The sequence below is a fragment of the Elephas maximus genome, chromosome X (assembly GCF_024166365.1).
Source record: "Elephas maximus indicus isolate mEleMax1 chromosome X, mEleMax1 primary haplotype, whole genome shotgun sequence".
NCBI classification, from domain to species: Eukaryota; Metazoa; Chordata; class Mammalia; order Proboscidea; family Elephantidae; genus Elephas; species Elephas maximus.
The window spans coordinates 87542157-87560271 of record NC_064846.1 but is presented as its reverse complement, the minus strand read 5'-3'; positions in this window follow the sequence as shown (position 1 = coordinate 87560271).

The following is an 18115-nucleotide window of genomic DNA, read 5'->3' as shown; positions in this document are numbered from 1 at the left end:
TACACTCTACTCTAGGCACCATAGATGGCAGCTCTTTCTTAGTGTGAAGGCTCCTGTCTAGCCATTCACACTATGATGTATATCAATGATAAGTGTTAATATTTTACCCCTCACAGGTTGTTTGCATTTTGGTAGATGGCAAAGCTGGTAAACATATGTAGTATATAAAGCATTTTTAATGAGAAAACACTAAATATCGGCAAACAGTGAAGAATGTATTTAAGGATTTGGGAAATCCCTGAAGTTATATAAAGTTACTTGTTCTATGTATTACTGTTAATAATAATAAACATATTTGAATGCCAGTCACTCTGCATCCATTATCTCATTTAGTCCTCATAACAACCCTATGATGTAGGTGCTAATATTATCTCTATTACACATTCTTTATTTTATCCATCCAATATTTACTGGCAGCCTAATCTCTGACAGGAAATATTCTAGGCAGTGGGAATATATCAGCAAATGAAACACAAGAAAATTCTCATGATGCTTACATTTTAGTGGAGTGTCATATCTACAAAAATGAGTGAAATATAGTAGTCCATTATAAGGTGATAAGTGATATGTACAAACGTAAAACAAGATAAAGAGTGTCAGAAATATAGAGGGAAGAATTGCAATTTTAACAGCATGATCAAGGAAGATGTAACTGAACAGGTAACATTAAATTAAAAAAGTAAGGAGATGACATAGTTATTTATGCAGATATACTGGGAAAAAGTAGTCATGTCAGAGGAGACACCCAGTGCAAAGGACATGAGGTGGGAGCAAGCCTGACGTGTACAAGGAGAAGTAACAAGGCTATTGTGGAAGGAAAATAGTGTGTGAGGGGAAAAGTAGTAGGAGATGAAATCAGAGAAGTAATGTGGACGAGGTGATGATAATGACACAGTGTAGGTCCTTGTAGGCCATCATAAGGACTAGGCTTTTACTTTAAGTGAAATGGGAAGTTATTGCAGGGTTTTGAACAGAGGACTGATGTAGTTTGACTTTTATTTTTAAAGGATCATTCTGGGTGCTGAACAGATCAGACACTTTAAAAGTGCAATGACATAAGGAAAGAGATCAATTAGGAGGCTACTACAATAATTCAGACAAGAGCTGATTGTGACATAAAGCATGGTGGTCCCATTGGAGGCGGTAAGAAGTAGTCATACCCTGGATACATTTTGAAGATGAACTGAATGTGGGGTATGAAAATAAAGTCAAGGATGTGTTAAGGATGAATATAAGGTTTGAGGCATGAGCAACTGGAAGGATGGAATTGCTGTTAGCTAAGACAGAGCAAATCGCAGGTGGAGCAAATTTTTTAGGGGGAATAAGGTGGTCAGAAGTTCATTTTTGGATGTGTTAAATTTAAAATGATTATTAGACATCCAGTTGGAGATGTCAAGTAGCAAGAGTAGATACAAGTCTGTAATTCAGGGGAGAAGTTTGAACTGGATATATAAATTTTTGGTAATCATCATACAGTATTTAAAGCCATGAGATTAGGTGAAGTCACCAGAGCAAAGAAGTATAGAGGCGGGGCCAAGATGGCGGACTAGGTGGACGCCGCTGCGGATCCCTCTTGCAACAAAGACTCGGAAAAACAAGGGAATCGATCACATACATAACAATCTACGAACTCTGAACAACAAGCACAGACTTAGAGACGGAAAACGAACAAATACGGGCTGACAGCGACCGTTTTCAGAACTAGGAGCCAGCGTACCAGGCAGGTGACCTTTGGAGCCGGATCTGGGGCAGAGCCCAGGGGGGCAGACGGCACAGACGGGGGGCCCAGCCCTTCCCCCCCGAACCCATCCCGGGAGGAAGTCTAGCTGGTTGGCGCGGGCGACGTAGTGGCGCAGCCGGAGGGAGAAGCACCCAGGAGGTAGTGACTGATATTGGAGCGGGGAGAACAGCGTCCCAGCTGGGGACCCGTCCCGCCGGGAGTTTGGCAGGAAGCGGGCGGGGCGCGAGCGGGGGGAGGTCAGCTATATTTCCCTAAAGCGACCCCGGGGCGGGGCCCACACATTCGTGGGGGAGGACGCCCACCCAGTCCGCGCGTGCGGCGTGGCGAACTGGAAGGAGAAATCCCCAGAAGTGACTGGTCTCAGAGCGGGGAAAATAGCATCCCAGACGGGAAGCCATTCCACTGGGATTAGGGCGCGCGTGCGGGCAGGGCGTGAGTGCGGGGGCCAATTATATTCCCCTGAATTGACCCAGGGGGCGGGCCGACCTGGTCGTGCAGGTGACGCCCACCCAGTGCGCACGAGTCTCGACGGAGGAAAGCAGCGTCCCAGCCTGCGAGCCGTCCTGCTGGGATTTGGGCGCACGCGCAGGAGGGGTGCGAGCGCAGGGTCCAATTATATTCTCGCGCCCCTCCCGCACGTGCACAGGGTCCAATTATATTCTCCTGAATAGACCCTGGGGGCGGGCCCACCCGTTCGTGCGGGACACGCCCACCCAGTGCGCACGAGTGGTGCCGCGCACCGGACGGAGAAGTCCCAGGGAGGAAGTGACTGGTCTCCGAGCAGGGAAAACAGTGTCCTAGCCGGGAAGCTGTCCCGCCCGGATTTTGGCGGACAGGGGCGGACTGTGAACGCGGTGTTCAGCTCTATATTCTGTGGTGCTACACTCCCAGCTCTCTGATCCCTCCCCCACCCTCCCCAGGTGGCTGCATTAACATCTGAATACCCGGAGCCAGAGGGAGAATTCAGATAGGGATCTGACTGCATTTTTTTTTTAGCTGATTACCTGGAAAATCTAGTTTCCCAGTGATGGCTCGGAGACAGCAGTCCATATCAAACCACATAAAGAAACAGACCATGACAGCTTCTCCAACCCCCCCCAAAAAAGAATCAAAATCCTTCCCAAATGAAGATACAATCCTGGAATTATCAGATACAGAATATAAAAAACTAATTTACAGAATGCTTAAAGACATCACAAATGAAATTAGGATAAATGCAGAAAAAGCCAAGGAACACACTGATAAAACTGTTGAAGAACTCAAAAAGATTATTCAAGAACATAGTGGAAAAATTAATAAGTTGCAAGAATCCATAGAGAGACAGCATGCAGAAATCCAAAAGATTAACAATAAAATTACAGAATTGGAAACGCAATAGAAAGTCAGAGGAGCAGACTCAAGCAATTAGAATGTAGACTGGGACTACTGGAGGACCAGGGAATCAACACCAACATAGCTGAAAAAAAATCAGATAAAAGAATTTAAAAAAATGAAGAAACCCTAAGAATCATGTGGGACTCTATCAAGAAGGATAACTTGCGGGTGATTGGAGTCCCAGAACAGGGAGGGGGGACAGAAAACACAGAGAAAATAGTTGAAGAACTCCTGACACAAAACTTCCCTGACATCATGAAAGACGAAAGGATATCTATCCAAGATGCTCATCGAACCCCATTTAAGATTGATCCAAAAAGAAAAACACCAAGGCATATTATCATCAAACTTGCCAAAACCAAAGACAAACAGAAAATTTTAAAAGCAGCCAGGGAGAAAAGAAAGGTTTCCTTCAAGGGAGAATCAATAAGAAACGAGAGACTGAAAGGGCTGACTCAATAGGGGGAGAGCAAGTGGGAGAAGGGAGTAAGATGTATGTAAACCTACATGTGACAGACTGATTGGAATGGTAAATGTTCACTTGAAGCTTAATAAAAATTAATTAAAAAAAAAGTATAGAAATGGAAGAAAAGATGACTGAGTACTGAGCCCAAGGCACTCCACTGTAAATATCATGCAAATAAACTCATGCAAATAGTAAGTGATATATCCATAAATGGAAACTAGATTTCTCCAATTCCAACGTACAGCCACTCTATTACGTAGGCTCTATCACATAGGTTATAACAATACTTAAAACCATGTGGTAAAAAAAAACTACGTGGTAAGCACAGTAAAATAACATCTTTTTCCTAAAACACTCGTTACACTTAAACGCTACATCTAAAATTAGATGCAAATAGTTTATGGGTAAAAAAAAAAAAACACAGTGAAGTAGAGTAATAATTATAATGAGCAACAAATGATAACACGTATTTTTATATCATTAATTCAGTAGAGTGATTTGGTAACAGCATATTGTTTTAGTGTTTGGGTTCTTCTACTGTCCTTGTCTCAGTTCTGGTCCTCATATGTATTTTATAGAAGCTGAAAAACCTATTTTTAAAATAGCATTGAAACAAACAACAAGTAAATTCAGGTGATGGTTGAAAGCCACTTGTTATCTCACCTTGCTGAGATTTGGTGATACAGCAACTGCTGAATGATACAGTAGTGATGCTCAATGGCAACTGAATGAAGGTGATAAGATACTATTTCTATCACACTACAGTGATCTCTTATAATAAGAAAAATAGGCACTGAACAGGAGGTCAGGAAAATAGAGCAACTCTGAATTAAAAATTCAAAATTAAGATCAATTCTACAATGCTTTTTATAAAACATGTCAGGAATTACAAAATAAAGAACATTTGCATGTTAAATGGTTTTAAAAAGGATGTCATAAAAAAATCCTCATACATATGATGGTGTGTCATGAGGCATGTTACCAGAATAATTCTAATGTGTTCTAACTATAACTTTCAGGCAAAAGCAATTATTGTGATTCTTCTGTATGATGGCCAGACTGCTAGAAGTATGTAGTACATAGATCAAGAGGCGGTGTAGAAAACCAGTAATGCTATTAGATAATGTTTATTTATCTTACTATATATAGAACTTTTTATAGTCATTTTCTTATTTATTTAACACAAAAAATTCAGGGGGGAGGTGTTATTAAAATGCCTTTTTATAAATGAGAAAACTGAGGTTCAGAGAATGTAAGTAATTTGCTAGCAAAGCCACAGCTAGGATTTGAACCCAGCCAGTTTTTCAGCATCTTTGCTATTAAATAGCAGGACATACTTCGCAATGTTATGGTGAAAACAGCTTGGAAGTGGTTCTACCCCCTTATGAGATACAACCCAAGAATTCTTATGTTCAATTAGGATTAAGTTTGCTGAGTAATATGTACTTGAAAAATAGTGGCTTAAGTGAGTTAGAGGTCTATTTTTCTCTCATGTAAAAGTGTGAAGATAGGCAGTCCAAGGCCCGTGTGGAAAATCTGACTCATAAATTCTTCAAGGACCCAGGCTCTTCCCCTCCTAATGCTTCAGTATGTAATGACTCTATCCTCAAGCCATCATGTGTGAATTCTAGCCAGCAGGAAGGATGAAAGGATAAAGAAGAAATAGGGATGAAGAGTGTGTGCCAGCTGTCTTTTAAGAAAGCTGCTACACCACGCTACCTAGAATTTCCACTGAGAATGTTTTTTGCCCATTATTAGTCACATGACCAAATCTATCTTAAAGAGAGACTGGAAAATGTAATCTTTATAACAGACAGCCAGAAGTTCTATTAAAATAGAACAAAGGAAAAATAAATACTAGGCATAAGCAGTCTCTGCCACAGTAAGATAACAGGTGAAAGTGTTGCAAAAACGAATAAAATGTACATTTTTTATACATAACATCAAAAAACTAACAGAAATAAACATTAAATCCCACCTCCACACAACCCCAACCCCACTACATCACACAATTTTGAAACGACATAGAAAAAGTTTTATTGCTGCATTCATACAGAACTACTCAGTACTGCAACCATGCTATCCTTCTACACTATACTACCATTGTCCTGCTTAGATTATTCAAAGTCCTGCATAAAACTCACTCTGTCCATGAAGTTGCCTTCTGACTTCCATAACTTCTCTGCCTCTAGCTGGAATACTCAAATATGATGAATACTCTGATAATATAGCTTTTGCCCGTGTTTACTCAACTTCTTTCACAGAGAGTTTTTGCTTCTTGATGTTCTTGTTAGGTGCCATTGAGTCCATTCCGACTCAAAGCAACCCTATGTACAACAGAAAGAAACACTGCCAGGTCCTGCGCCATCCTCAGAACCATTGTTATGTTTGAGCCCATTGTTGCAGCCACTGTGTCTCATAGAGGGTCTTCCTCTTTTGTGCTGCATGATGTCTTTCTCCAGGGACAGATCCCTCCTGATAAAAAGACCATAGTATGTGAGATGAAGTTTCTCCATCCTTGCCTCTATGGACCATTCTGGCTGTACTTCTTCCAAGAAATATTTGTTTGTTTTTTTGGCAGTCCATTATATATTCAATATTCTTCAACAACACCATAATTCAAAGGTGGCAATTCTTCTTCGGTCTTCCTTTTTCTTTGTCCAACATTCACATGTGTATAAGGTGATGGAAAACACCACGGCTTGGGTCATGTGCACCTTAGTCCTTAGCAACAGATGTGCCCAATGCAATGTATCCTTTGATTTCCTGACTGCTGCTTCCATGGGTGTTGATTGTGGCTCCAAGTAAACTGAAATCCTTGACAACTTCAACCTTTTTTCCATTTATCATGATGTCGCTTATTGGTCCAATGTGAGAATTCTTGTTTTCTTTATGTTGGAGTATAATCCATACTGAAGGCTGTAGTCCTTGATCTTCTTCAGTAAGTTCTTTAGGGCCTCTTCACTTTCAGCAAGCACAGTTGTGCATATGCATAGCACAAGTTGTTAATGAGCCTTCAACCCTGATGCCCTGTCCTTCTTCATATAGCCCAGCTTCTCGGATTATTTCCTCAGCATACAGATTGAATAAATATGGTAATCCCACCAAATGTAGGTGAAATGTGGTGAAAGGATACAACCCTGATGCACACCTTTCCTGACGTTAAACCACTCAGTAGTCCCTTGTTCTGTTTGAACAACTGCCTCTTGAGCTATGTAAAGGTTCCTCATGAGCACAATTAAGTGTTCTGGAATTCCTATTCTTCGCAATGTTTTCCATAATTTGTTATGATCCACACAGTCGAATGCCTTTGTATAGTCAATAAAACACAGGTAAACATCCTTCTGGTATTCTCTGCTTTCAGCCAGGATCCATCTGACATCAGCAATGATATCCCATGGTTCCAAGTCCTCTTCTGAATCTGGCTGGAATTTCTGGCAGTTCCCTGCTGATATACTGATGCAGCCATTTTTGAATGATCTGCAGCAAAATTTTACTTTCATGTGATACTAATGACATTGTTCCATAATTTCCACATTTGGTGGGATCACCTTTCTTGGGAATGTGTTGGCCAGGTAGCTGTCTTCCAAGTTTCGTGGCATATACGAGTGGGTACGTCCAGTGTTACATACATTTGTTGAAACATCTCAATTGGTATTCTGTAAATTCCTGGAGTCTTGTTTTTTGCCAACGCCTTCAGTACAGCTTCGACATCTTCCTTCAGTACCAGTGGTTCCTGCTCATATGGCACCTCCGGAGATCTTTGAACGTTGACCAATTCTTTTTGGTATAGAGACTCTGTATATTTCTTCCATCTTCTTTTGATGCTTCTTAAGTCATTTAATATTTTCCACATATAATTCTTCAATATTGCAACTAGAGTCTTGAATTTTTTCTGCATTGATTTATTGAAATATCTCAATTGACATTCCATCAATTCCTGGAGCCTTGTTTTTTACCAATGTCTTCAGTGCAGCTAGGACTTCTTCCTTCAGTAACATCTGTTCTTGATCATATGCTACCTCCTGAAAAGATTGGACACAGATCAATCCTTTTTGGTACAGTGACTCTGTGTTCCTCCATCTTCTTTTGATGTGTCATTCAGTATTTTGCCCATAGAATCCTTCAATATTGCAACCAGAGGCTTGAATTTTTTCTTTGCTTCTTTCGGCTTGAGAAACGCAGAGCATGTTCTTCTCTTTTGGTTTTCTAACTCTAGGTCTTTGCACATGTCATTATAGTACTTTGCTTTGTCTTCTTGAGCAGCCCTTTGAAATCTTCTGTTCAGCTCCTTTACTTCATCATTTCTTCCATTCGCTTTAGCTACTCTACATTCAAGAGCAAGTTTCATAGTCTCTTCTGACACCCATTTTGGTCTTTCCTTTCTCACCTGTCTTTTTAATGTCCTCTTGCTTTCTTCATGTATGATGTCCTTAATGTCATTCCACAACTCGTCTGATCTTCAGTCATTAGTGTTCAGTGCATCAAATCTATTCTTGAGATGCTTTCCAAATTCAGATGGGATATGCTCAAGATTGTATTTTGGCTCTTGTGGACTTGTTTTAATTTTCTTCAGCTTCAACTTGAACTTTCATATGAGCAATTCATGGCCTGTTCCACAGTCAGCCCCTGGCCTTGTTCTGACTGATAATATTGAGCTTTTCCATTGTCTTTTTCCACAGATATAGTTGATATGATTCCTGTGTATTCCATCCGGCAAGGTCCATGTGTATAGTCTCTGTTTATGTTGTTAGAAAGGGTATTTGCAATGAAGAAGTCATTTGTCTTGCAAAATTCTATAATGCTATCTCTGGCATTGTTCCTATCACCAAGGCCATATTTTCCAACTATAGGTCCTTCTTCTTTGTTTTGAACTTTCTAATTCCAACTACCAGTAATTATGAATGCATCTTGATTGAATGTTTGATCAATTTCAGACTGCTGAAGTTGGTAAAAATCTTCAATTTCTTCATCTTTGGTCTTAGTGGTTGAGTCATAAATTTAAATAATAGTCGTATTAACTGGTCTGTCTTGTAGGCGTACGGATATTATTGTATCACTGACAGCATTGTGCTTCATGATAGATCTTGAAATATTCTTTTTTGACAATGAATGCAATGCCACTCCTCCGATGTCACTCTTTTTCAATTTGTCATCCCTGGCATGGTAGACTATATGATTTTCTGATTCAGAATAGCTAATACCAGTCCATTTCAGCTTGGTAATACCTAGGATATTGATGTTTATGCATTCTATTTCATTTTTGACAATTCCAATTTTCCTAGATTCATACTTCATACCTTCTATGTTCCTATTATTAATGGATGTTTGCAGCTTTTTTTTCTCATTTTGAGTCGTGCCACGTCAGCAAATGAAGGTTTTGAAAACGTAACTCTATCAATGTTATTAAGGTCGACTCTGCTTTGAGGAGGCAGCACTTGCTCAGTCATATTTTGAGTGCCTTCCAACCTGAGAGGCTCATTTTCTGGCATTATGTCAGATAATGTTCCACTGGTACTCATAAGGTTTTCACTGTCCAATTTTTTTCAGAAATAAACCACCAGGCCCTTCTTCTTAGTCTGTCTTGGTCTGCAAACTCAGCTGAAACCTGTCCACCAAGGGTGATCCTGCTGGTATTTGAATACTGGTGACATAGCTTCCAGCATCACAGCAACATCCAACCCCCCACAGTACAACAAACTCACAGATGCGTGGGGGGTATATGACCTAAAGACCTAAAAATAATGACATGAACAGGCATATGCACACTTATGGTCATTTCAGTTTTATTCACAATAGCAAATAAATAAATAAACAAAAACTACAACAACCCAATTCAAGCAGGACTACTAATGTTCCAGATCTTCAGGAATGAACGACTTGACATTCCAGTCACCAATTCAAACGTACACTTGGTATCAGTTGAGCCAATCAGTTGGTAAAATGTCTATGCATTGTGATGACAGAGAAGTAGTAGAAATCTACCTTCCATCCTCAAATATAATACTTTTACTGATGGCTTGAGTTATAGGTCCTGGTTCTAAAGTAGATATTTATAATAGCAAAAACATAATCAGATCTTAACTGAGAAAAATTGAGTTTGTAAGATTGGTTTGGATTAAAATAGCTTGAGAATAACGGGTCTCTGGGAGAAAGAGACCCTGGAGAAGGGGCATAGGATTAACAAAGAAGATAGAAATGACAAAGATAAGCCTCAACTCCTTTATGAGTTTGTTGGCTGGTCATAGGTATCACTTCAACAATCAGTTCAGCTGCTTTGAAACCACTGCCAGAAAAAGAGGTCAATGAGTATTTCTTTATCAGCATCTGTACACAGCGCTCTAAGAGGAAGAATGCCACCATTGTTCAAAGTTTTGTACCAATTCCACACAGTTTCTGCCAGCTCCCTTATTAAAAAATATATTTTTTCACTATATGCAGAGCATAAAATGCAACTTCAACTGTGTCCACATGGTACAAAATGAGCTGAAGATTTAACAATTATACAGACCACTTGATAAATGAAGACAGCTAATCTGGATAATTTAGATAAATGGCCTGAAAAGGATTATTTCACCCAATCAATATAACTGTAAAATTGCCCAATATCCAATTCATTTTGCATGGTGTTTATTCATCTTAACCTGTCATGGCTAATTTGCTATGGTGATTTCAATAGACAGTTAAATCTTCAAATGATTCTTTGAAACAACCCATGGAAAGTAGACACTAAATCTATGTCAACACAATGTTTAAACATTCAGGTTAAGAGGTAAAAACCCATTCAATTAATTTTGTTTATGCTACATTAAATATTTGGAAACTGGTTTATATTTGGATTTTGCATGTTTGTAAGTATGCTGAAGAGTATAGTTTTCTACTGGAGGAAGTGACATTTTTGTGTGATAGAAATATACATATATATCGGACTAAAAGCACAGAAATCTGACTTTAGACCCAGCCCTGATGGTAAGAAATTGGATGATTTCTGACAAGCCCCTTAACCTCTTCAGGTCTCCATCTCCTTGACTATAAACTAAGAATAATCATGCCTGCCTACCTACCTCATAAGGATGTTGTCAGTATCAAAAGCGACTAGATACAAAACTATTTTGAAAAGTTGGATGAAAGTGCACAGGTAAATACACTAAGTTGCAAATTCTACATACACAAACATTAGAGAACTGCAAAAGTAGATTTTAGAGCTAATGGGATTCAGCTGTGCTTCAGTATTTGTTTTTCAAAGATATGGGCAGTTTCAAACTCCCACTACTAATTTGACTACCTTTGTCTAAATGCTTCTGTTCTTTTAGTTTAGTAATAAACTGTGGCTCAGTTGCAGATTGGTCAATCCCATCTGTTCATAGTAATGACAAAAATTACCAGATGTAGTTATTTTAGTCACTGTAACCAAATTGGAGATGCTTAATTCCTAAAGCACAGCTGTAATCATATCACTTCTATGCTCAAAACTCTTTGATAATACTTTACTGATTAAAAGACAAAGTCCAAGCACCCTAGGATAGCATTCTAGGCCCAATCTGCCTTTCCATTTTTATTTCTCCATTGTTCCCCCTCACATAGACTATGTTCTAATTAAATCAGATTATTTACATTTCTACAAACAGACTCTGCACTTGTTTTTTATTTTGCTTTTATGTCTTTGTTCATGTTGTTCCTTCCAAATGTAATGGTCTTTTACCTAGCTCTGCCTCTCAATTGGATTAATCCTTTAAGTCTCTGGTCAAATTCCCCCCTCTTGCACGAACTCATTCTTGATCAACCTATCTAAATCTAATCTCTACTTTTTCTGAACTCACATAGCGCTTTATGCCTCTATTTTAACACTTTTCATGTTCTTATTTACATCACAGATCTCTTTTTCTAGAAGTCTAATCTCTCAAGATACTCAGTTCCTTCTGGGATGTGATTCAATCTCTTTGTCATTGTATTATACACTACATTGTGTTATATACTATAGCTAGAATATCGTATTCTGAATAATAGGCATTCACTAAATGTTTATTGCTTGTCCCAGTAATTTCTAAATAATCAATCTGGGAAATTGCTAGACTACTTACTCACAAAGCATTGAGTTTCATCAGGCAACATAAATATGGCATAGGTAAGTTAATATTCTCATTAAGGAGACAAAAACTGTTGCACCTACAAATTAGTTGACTGCCAACAGTTAGAGGTTTACAAACAATTTTAGCATAATCAAAATATTGTACAAGGCAATCATCATATTTGTGGTCTCCTGCATATGCTGCTTTCAACTATTAATAAATCAAGATTTGTTAAGATTTAAGTAGAGAGAAACTATTTGCCAGAATGATAATTAACTGAAAGATGTTGGCAAGGTCCATAATGTACAACTGTGTGAATAATTTCTGTAACATATGGTTTAGAGAAATAGACTCTAGTGGCAAGGTGACTGATTTTGAATCCTGATTTTACCATTTACCAACTATTTGATCTTGGGCAAGTTATGTAACCTCTGAGTTTTAGTTTTCTCACTGGTAAAATAGGAAGAATAGTATTAACTTGCTAATAATATTATTGTAGGAGCAAACTAAAAATACTATAATTTTTTCCACTAGGAACTCAAAGTAAAAAAATTTCTGTGTTAGATCATGTACAATTCTGTCCTTATAAACACATGCATTCCAAAAGCAGCTATGGAAACCTAGGGAATGCCTGCATTCTGACAGCTAATGTTCAGTCAAGACTCTAATATAACAGGGCTGATCATTTTATATTACACTGTACTATCTTTTCCTTTCAATTTTCAGCGTTGGCAAATAACCTGAATCTTTTTTTTTCTTTAATCTTTAATTTAATATATATAGGTGATCAAACAATTGTTATGTTTGTTTAATTTGTTTACAATCCCTGCAAGTCTCTAGATGGCACAAATGGTTTGAGCTTGACTGCTAACTTAAAGGTTGGTGGTTGGAATCCATCCAGTAGTACCACAGAGGGAAAGGCCTGGCAATCTGCTTTCCTTAAGATTACAGCCAAGAAAGCATTATGGAGCATTCTACTCTCTAACATGTGGGCTCATCACGAGTTGGAATTGAGTCGACAGCAACTAACACCAGCAAGACAGGCACTTTCAACTTGGTCTCTGATAAAAATATAGTGAAACTTGTGAAAGCCAGAACTCTAAAGGACAGCCACGTATTTCCAGGTCTCGTAAGTTTTCCACCTTTAACAGGGTGCGGTCTTACCACTTTTCTCTCGCTTGTTTTAGTTAGTGTAAAATAATACAGTTTTTATTCTCTGACAGGTTTCTTACTTACACAGATTCCAGCTTTTGCAGATTTTAATGTAGTATGGGAGGTACCTGGGAATGTTGTTTATGGAAATTTTTTAAAAAAGAAACATACTTGAAAAATCAGTTTGTATGTCCAGCTGTGCCCACGTGTCTGTAAGTTTGTCATACTCTGGGGGCTTGCATGTTGCTGTGATGATGGAAGCTATGCCACCAGTATTCAGATGCCAGGAGTGTCACCCATGGAGGACAGAATTCAGCTGAGCTTCCAGACTAAGACAGACTAGGAAGAAGGACCCAGCAGTCTACCTCTGAAAAGCATTAGCCAGTGAAAACCTTATGAATAGCAGCAGAACATTGTCTGATATAGTGCTGGAAGATGAGCCCGCCAGGTTGGAAGGCACTCAAAAGATGACTGGGGAAGAGCTGCCTCCTCAAAATAGAGTCGACCTTAATGACGTGGATGGAGTAAAGCTTTTGGGACCTTCATCTGCTGATGTGGCACGAATCAAAATGAGAAGAAAGAGCTGCAAACATCCGTTAATAATCAGAACATGGAATGTACAAAGTATGAATCTAGGAAAATTAGAAATAGTCAAAAATGAAATGGAACACATAAACGTCGATATACTAGGCACTAGTGAGCTGAAATGGACTGGTATTGGCATTTTGAATCGGACAATCATATAGTCTACTATGCCGGGAATGACAACTTGAAGAGGAATGGTGTTGCATTCATCAACAAAAAGAACGTATCAAGATGTACCCTGAAGTACAACGCTGTCAGCGATAGGATAATATCAATACGGCTACAAGGATGATCCATTAGTATGACTGTTATTCAAATTTAGGCACCAACCACTAGGGCCAAAGATGAAGAAATAGAAGATTTTTATCAGCTTCTGCAGTCTGAAACTGATCAAACATGCAATCAAGATGCATTCATAATTACTGGCAATTAGAATGCAAAAGTTGGAAACAAAGAAAAAGGATCAGTAGTTGGAAAATACGGCCTTGGTGATAGAAATAATGCTGGAGATCGAATGATAGAATTTTGCAAGACCAACGACTTCTTCTTTGCAAATACCTTCTTTCATCATCACAAACAGCAACTATACACATGGACCTCACCAGATGGAGCACACAGAAATCAAATTGACTACATCTGTGAAAAGAGACGATGGAGAAGCTCAATATCATCAGTCAGAACAAGGCCAGGGGCCGACTGTGGAACAGACCATCAATTACTCATATGCAAGTTCAAGCTGAAACTGAAGAAAATAAGAGCAAGTCCACGAAAGCCAAAATATGACCTTCAGTATACCCCACCTGAATTTAGAGACCATCTGAAGAATAGATTTGACGCATTGAACACTAGTGGCTGAAGACCAGACGAGTTGTGGAATGACATTAAGGGTATCATATATGAAAGCAAGAGGTCACTGAAAAGACAGGAAAGGAAGAAAAAAACAAGATGGATGTCAGGGGAGACTCTGAAACTTGCTCTTGAGCGTTGAGCAGCTAAAGCAATAGGAAGAATCGATGAAGTAAAAGCACTGAACAGAAGATTTCAAAGGCCTCTCGAAAAGACAAAGTAAAGTATTATACTGACATGTGGAAAGAGCTGGAGATGGAACACCAAAACGGAAGAACACACTCAGTGTTTCTCAAGCTGAAAGAACTGAAGAAAAACTTCAAGCCTCTAGTTGCGATAGTGAAGGAATCCATGGGGAAAATATTTAACGACGCAGGAAGCATCAAAAGAAGATGGAAGGAATACACACAGTCTTTATACCAAAAAGAATTAGTCAATGTTTAGCCATTTCAAGAGGCAGCATAGGATCAAGAACCAATGGTACTGAAGGAAGAAGTCCAAGTTGCTCTGAAGGCACTGGCGAAAAACAAGGTTCCAGGAATTGATGGAATATCAATTGAGATGTTTCAACAAACAGATGCAGCGCTGGAGGTGCTCATTTATCTATGCCAAGAGATATGGAAGACAGCTTCCTAGCCAACTGACTGGAAGAGATACATGTTTATGCCTATTCCCAAGAAAGGTGATCCAACTGAATGTGGAAATTATAGAACAATATCATTAATATCACACGCAAGCAAAATTTTGCTGAAGAATATTCAAAAATGGCTGCAGCAGTATATTGATAGGGAACTGCCAGAAATTCAGGCCGGTTTCAGAAGGGGACGTGGAACCAGGGACATCATTGCTGATGTCAAATGGACCCTGGCTGAAAGCAGAGAATACCAGAAGGATGTTTACCTGTGTTTTATTGACTATGCAAAGGCATTCGACTGTGTGGATCATAACAAACTATGGATAACGTTGCAAAGAATGGGAACACTTAATTGTGCTCATGAGGAACCTTTACATAGATCAAGAGGCAGTTGTTCAGACAGAACAAGAGGATACTGATTGGTTTAAAGTCAGGAAAGCTATGCCTCAGGGTTGTATTCTTTCACCATACCTATTCAACCTGTATGCTGAGCAAATAATAAGAGAAGCTGAGTATATGAACAAGAGCGGGGCATCAGGATTGGAGGAAAACTCGTTAACAACCCATCATTATGCAGATGACACAACCTTGCTTGCTGAATGTGAAGAGGACTTGAAGCACTTACTAATGAATACCAAAGACCACAGCCTTCAGTGTGAACTGCACCTCAACATAAAGAGAACAAAAATCCTCACAACTGGACCAATAAGGAACATCATGATAAATGGAGAAAAGATTGAAGTTGTCAAGGATTTCATTTTACTTGGATCCACAATCAACAGCCACAGAAGCAGCAGTCCAGAAATCAAAAGACGCGTTGCATTGACTAAATCTGCTGCAAAGGACTTCTTCAAAGTGTTGAAGAGCAAAGATGTCACCTTGAAGACTAAGGTGCACCTGACCCAAGCCATGGTATTTTGAATCACATCATATGCATGTGAAAGCTGGACAATGAATAAGGAAGACTGAAGAAGAGTTGACGCCTTTGAATTGTCATGTTGGCAAAGAACATTGAATATACCATGGACTGCCAAAAGAACAAACAAATCTGTCTTGGAAGAAGTGCAGAGGCAAGGAAGGCGAGACTGCATCTTACATACTTTGGACATGTTTTCAGGAGGGATCAGTCCCTGGAGAAGGACATCATGCTTGGCAGAGTACAGGGTCAGCAGAAAAGAGGAAGACCCTCAACAAGGTGGATTGACACAGTTGCTGAAACAATGAGCTCAAGCCTAAGGATTGTAAGGATGGCACAGGACTGGGCAGTGTTTTGTTCTGTTGTGCATAGGGTCGCTATGATTCAGAACTGACTCGATGGCACCTGACAACAACAACAACATGTCCAGCTGGGGTTTATGTATTTTTATTTAAGTTTGACATTGCAGATCTTCAACTCTTCTCTGAGAAACTAAAATATGGCACATATAGATTAAAATTATGAGATTCAGTAGTTATCATAACACTAAATTCTAACTTTATCACTTATACCTTGAATTTCACTGTTCACTGTTGAATTTTAAGCATGAACCCTGTACCAACTCTTTTTGAGAACTTGGAATCTGAGTGATAGGAATGACTCAGCAAAGGTGTGACTTTCCTGCAAAGGAGGAAGAAGCAATACTAAAATTATAGCCACCTTGTGCCTCTCAGAACTTTAAGGTCTTCACATGGAGTATTATATCATTTGTTATTAATTCCATCACCTGTGTTAAAAAAGAAATGGAGGGGCGGAGCCAAGATGGCGGACTAGGCAGACGCTACCTCGGATCCCTCTTACAACAAAGACACGGAAAAACAAGTGAATCGATCACATACATAACAATCTACGAACCCTGAACAACAAACACAGATTTAGAGACGGAGAACGAACTAATACGGGGAAGCAGCGATTGTTTCCAGAGCCTGGAGCCAGCGTACCAGTCAGGTACGGCACAAGCACAGAGACCTGCTCCACCCCCCTGAACTAACCCCGGGAGGGGGACTAGCCGGTTCCACGGGCGGCGTGGGACGCAGCCGTTAGGAGAAGTCCCTGGGAGGCAGTGACTGATCTTGGAGCAGAAAGAGCAGCATCCGAGCCGGGGAACCGTCCCGCAGGGATTTGGACTGCACGCAGCGGATTTTCTGGAAAAACTAGTTTCCCAGTGATGGCTCGGAGACAACAATCCATATCAAACCACTTAAAGAAGCAGACCATGACAGCTTCTCCAACCCCCCAAACAAAAGAATCAAAATCTTTCCCAAATGAAGATACAATTTTGGAATTATCAGATACAGAATATAAAAAACTAATTTACAGAATGCTTAATGATATCACAAATGAAATTAGGATATCTGCAGAAAAAGCCAAGGAACACACTGATAAAACTGTTGAAGAACTCAAAAAGATTATTCAAGAACATACTGGAAAAATTAATAAGTTGCAAGAATCCATAGAGAGACAACATGTAGAAATCCAAAAGATTAACAATAAAATAACAGAATTAGACAACACACTAGGAAGTCAGAGGAGCAGACTCGAGCAATTAGAATGCAGACTGGGACATCTGGAGGACCAGGGAATCAACACCAACATAGCTGAAAAAAAATCAGATAAAAGAATTAAAAAAAATGAAGAAACCCTAAGAATTATGTGGGACTCTATCAAGAAGGATAACCTGCGGGTGATTGGAGTCCCAGAACAGGGAGGGGGGACAGAAAACACAGAGAAAATAGTTGAAGAACTTCTGACAGAAAACTTCCCTGACATCATGAAAGACGAAAGGATATCTATCCAAGATGCTCATCGAACCCCATTTAAGATTGATCCAAAAAGAAAAACACCAAGACATATTATCATCAAACTCACCAAAACCAAAGATAAACAGAAAATTTTAAAAGCAGCCAGGGAGAAAAGAAAGGTTTCCTTCAAGGGAGAATCAGTAAGAATATGTTCTGACTACTCAGCAGAAACCATGCAGGCAAGAAGGGAATGGGACCACATATACAGAACACTGAAGGAGAAAAACTGCCAACCAAGGATCATATATCCAGCAAAACTCTCTCTGAAATATGAAGGCGAAATTAAGATATTTACAGACAAACACAAGTTTAGAGAATTTGCAAAAACCAAACCAAAGCTACAAGAAATACTAAAGGATATTGTTTGGTCAGAGAACCAATAATATCAGATATCAGCACAACACAAGGTCACAAAACAGAACGTCCTGATATCAACTCAAATAGGGAAATCACAAAAACAAACAAATTAA